Consider the following 4,486-nt stretch of genomic DNA (forward strand, 5'->3'; position numbering starts at 1 on the left):
GTGAAGACAGAGGCAGAGGCTGGAGGGATGTAGCCACAGCCGAGGAACTCCAGGAGCCACCCAGAAGCTGAAAAAAGCAAGGAGGGGTCCTCTCCTAGAGCCTTCAGAGGGAGCATGGCCCTGCTGACACCTGGATTTCTGACTTCCAGCCTCCAGAACTGAGAGTAAATTTCAGTTATTTTCAGCCTCCCAGTTTGTGGTAATTTGTTATGGCAGCCCTAGGAAACTAATACGATATATGTTGTATATATATTACATGCAGTTGTTGAAAAATGTTGAAGCAGTACAGAAGAATAAAAGGGAATGAAAGTGCCCCCTCCCCACTTCTCTTCCTTCCAGACTTAGCATTAATCCAACATGTACTGAAGACTTAATGCTAGGTGCTATGCTGGGTGTGTGACAGGCACCACAGTGTTTCATCTTCCCAGTCACCTCTAAGGGGAGCATTGCTGTTATCACCAATCCACGGATGAGGAAACTGAGTAATGAGCAAGTGACAGAGCCTAAATCTAAATCCATGCTCTTCTTAACTGATACCCCTTGTGCATGCAGTGACACATATGTACACATATGTGTGTGGATACACACATAAAGATATATGTATCAAGTCTGAAAACATGGGATCATACAATAGTTAAGTGTTTAAGAGCAGCTTGTGTTTTTGTCCCAACTGTACACCGTGTACATCCTTCCATGTTGATGTGTTTTATGTCTTATGCAATTTAATGGCTGGAGCATTTCCTAAACTCAGCACAGAGGTAGAATGCAGACAGACACGCACGCATGCATGCACACTCACAGGAGCCTGAGAAAAGAAGAAATAGGTTCCTGCGGGGGGAGGGGGGGAGGGGCAAACCTAAAGGCTCATTATTTGGAACTGCCCTAGAATCACTAATGAAAGGGAACCTATTAAACCCATGGAAAGTGTAAACAGAATTTGCAGAGGGTGTTTACCTTTCGGAAAGCACTTTTCAATCCCTAAGTAGCTATTTGCTTGTGGGAGTGGCCCGGGTGACAGCCTGGCCCTGCCGCCAGCTAATTACAAGTCAGCTGCCAAGAGTCTATTCAAGAATGAGCTGCCTCTGGGAGAAAGAGGTGGGTGACTTTGTCCCCATTAATGAGGCCATCTTTCAGGCTCACAGCATTCAAAGTGCTTTCACATGGTGAGGCTTAAAACCAGCCCCGAGGCCACATCTTCCCCACCTCCGTCTCTGCTTTGTTTGGTCTCTGAATTCTAGTACTTCGGAATAGAGATGCAGTCATGGAGACTGCCAGCTTGTGCCTGGGGGCTGACTCTGCCTTTCACAGGGTTTTGGTTGCCCTGCGCAATATTTTAAAATAGAAAACGTTCACCTAAGAATCTTGATTTCTCCTCTAGGAAATCTGGACTTTGTGGCCATGAGGCCTACCTGAATCACCCACACATTTCTGTGAACTGCCCGGCCCTCGGTGTGCTTCCGACCCTTATCAGAACAGTTTCAAGTGCACTCCTTGTACTACCTGCATCGGCCCCTGAGGAGCTTGTTAAAAAGGCAGATTCCACCGGCCCTGTGGCTCACTTGGGAGAGTGCGGTGCTGATAACACCAAGGCCACGGGTTCGGATCCCACATAGGGATGGCCGGTTCGCTCACTGGGCGAGCGTGGTGCTGACAACACCAAGTCAAGGGTTAAGATCCCCTTACCGGTCATCTTTNACAAAGGAGATGGCTGAGATTCAGAGAGAATAAGGCATGCGTGCAAAGTCCTCAGATCACACGGCTGGCATGTGGTGGCACTGGAACTGGAACCCACCACTATCTGGTTTCAAAGCCCTTTCTTTTTCACAGCCCCAGGCATGTTGTCCCTGGCTGTTCTATACAGACCAGGGGTTGGCAAACAAGAGCATTCAGGCCAAACCTGTGGCTGGCATGTGGTGGCACTGGAACTGGAACCCACCACCATCTGGTTTCAAAGCCCTTTCTTTTTCACAGCCCCAGGCATATTGTCCCTGGCTGTTCTATACAGACCAGGGGTTGGCAAACAAGAGCATTCAGGCCAAACCTGGCCCACTCCCTGCTTTTGTTTATAAAGTTTTATTGGAATAGAGCCACAGCCATTTATTTATGTATTGTCTATACCTGTTTTGTATTACCACAGCAGAGATGAGTAGTTGAAAAGAGATCGCATGGCCCACGAAGTCTAAACATTTACTCTGTGGCCTTTTAAGAAAAAATCTGCCAACCCCTGACATATACCATGACATGTCCCTATAAACAAGAAGGAGAGGGTTTTCCATAGGTCACATATAAGCTCACTGTGGGGGCCTCTACTGATAATCCCACTCTCCAACAGTGCTTATCAAGTGCCAAGAATTTCTGTCACCTCACTCGATCCCTACAACAACGCTGGGAGGTCAGTGCTGTCAACATCCCCCTTTTACGGATGAGGAGCCTGAGGCTCAAGCAGCCACGTCACCTGCCCGAGGTGTTCCACCAAGAGCCAATCCTGAGGGTGGCCATGGAGCACATCCATGGCTCTCAGAGGCCAAGACACCAGCACTGAGGCCAAGGGCAGCCCCACAAAGGATACTGAAGATGATGCCACCAAAACAGGCCGAGAACGCCATCCGCGGGTAGCCCTGGCGGGCCAGTGTGAAATCTGAGAAGGCATCTGCATGGAAACAAGAGAGGGCCTACAGTGTGGAGTAGCTTCCCCCTGGCCCTTTGTGGTCACAGGACCTGGCTCCTTAATTCCTTTTTTTTTTTTTTTGGTGGCTGGCAGTACAGGGATCGAACCTGGATCTTGGTGTTATCAGCACCACGCTCTAACCAACTGCGCTAACCGACCAGTCTCCTTAATTCCATTTACCCTACTCTTTCTCACTAGGAACAACTTTGTGGGTGTGGTATAACATACTGAGACCGACATTTTACCCAAGTCCTGTCTGATGCTAGCACACAGAACACCTCTGTGTGAATCAGAAAAAGGTGGAAGGAGGACTGAACTTTAACAGTGCTTAACCTGGCCAACCTCACCTGGCTGCTGTAGCTAGAGAAGGGTATATGTATGTATATTTGTATGTATGTGCGAATGTCTGCACATGTCACACACCCATGTATGCATTAAGCATAGTTGACTGCAATGGGCTCCATGTCCTGCCTGAACTCTGCGGAGCCATCCAGAGTGTACACGCATCAGAGAGTGGTGAAGAGGCAGGGACCTCTATGGAGTTTCCTGGTCTAGTTACAGTCCAGGCCATCTCACCTCAATGCCCAATGATGGTCACTCCACAATGACAGTGGGCATTGAGGACAAATGTCCTGGACACCCCTGTCCAGATGCAACTCTGGCTGGGGAACAAAGAGCCATGATTGGCTACATTCACCCCAGAACCCTACCCAGCCCTGAGTCACCTCCGATGCTGTTCCCCCAGGCCAGCAGTGTGAGCCCCAAGACGGTGTTGCTCAGCCGGAAGACCACACCCAGGGACCGCAAGATGTTCACCACCTCTGTGGCAGCCACGTTGATCCACAGGGCGCTGGTCAGAAAACCCAGGAAAGCAAAGAGCTGCGGAAAAAATGGTGTGCTGATGGGACCAAGGCCACCTTGACAGGGCCACAGCTCAGTTCCTCATCTGTGAAACTAGTGGAACCAGAGCCTGGGACAGGGAGAAGATGGGCAGTAACTGCCAATGGGTACAGAATTTCTTTCTGGGATGATAAAAATGCCCTAAAATTGACTGTGGTGGTGGCTGCACAGCTCTATGAATATAATAGCCATTAAGTAGGTGAACCATACGGTAGGTGAACTACATCTCAACATAATAAAGCTGTTACAAAAAAAACCCAAAAAACAAAAACCCTGAACAGGTAAAAAACCCTCAAAAGTGGCTTTTAAATTCAGCTAACATGTCATCGTGTAAAGTGATTACTGGCCAACTGCCCCAGAGATGGTGATAGGACGTCTGCCTGGGAGACCTCAGTGTCCCCTCCCCACCCTGGATTCTTACCCAGTGAAGCTTAGGGGGCTCACTGTTGGATGTGGCAAAAAAGGTCACTGAAGCCAAGGCTGTGCCTGCAATCACCACCACGGCCCAGATGGGAAGGAGGCCGCCTATCTCATAGACACCATCTGCAGAGGGACAAAAGAGGGAGCTGGCACTCTCCACAGCTTCAGCTCGGCACCTCCTCCTGGAGACCCCCCCAGAATAACCACGGATAAAACCCACTTACAATTGATGGTTTGGATATAAGGTAGATACTGCATATGTGTCTAGCCTTGTCCTAGGCACTTCAGGGAAACAGACAAATTAAAACGCAGCCCCTGCCCTCAAGCTAGTCACATTTAAAAGAAAAGACATACCTGTGAAAAACAAACTCTCCAGGGCCGGCCTGTGGCTCACTCGGTAGAGTGCGGTGCTGATAACACCAAGGCCGCGGGTTCGGATCCCATATAGTGATGGCCGGTTTGCTCACTGGGTGAGCGTGGTGCTGACAACACCAAGTC

The 4,486-nt window shown here is 49.4% G+C and overlaps 1 protein-coding gene across 1 annotated transcript in view; it reads right to left on the reverse strand.

Moving 5' to 3' along the window:
- SLC8B1 (solute carrier family 8 (sodium/lithium/calcium exchanger), member B1) overlaps positions 1 to 4,486 on the reverse strand; it is a 36,577-nt gene that overhangs the window by 2,085 nt on the left and 30,006 nt on the right. The gene's annotated exons all lie outside the window — the stretch shown is intronic.

This window comes from Galeopterus variegatus, unplaced genomic scaffold (genome assembly GCF_000696425.1).
Source record: "Galeopterus variegatus unplaced genomic scaffold, G_variegatus-3.0.2 Scaffold807, whole genome shotgun sequence".
Lineage (NCBI taxonomy): Eukaryota > Metazoa > Chordata > Mammalia > Dermoptera > Cynocephalidae > Galeopterus > Galeopterus variegatus.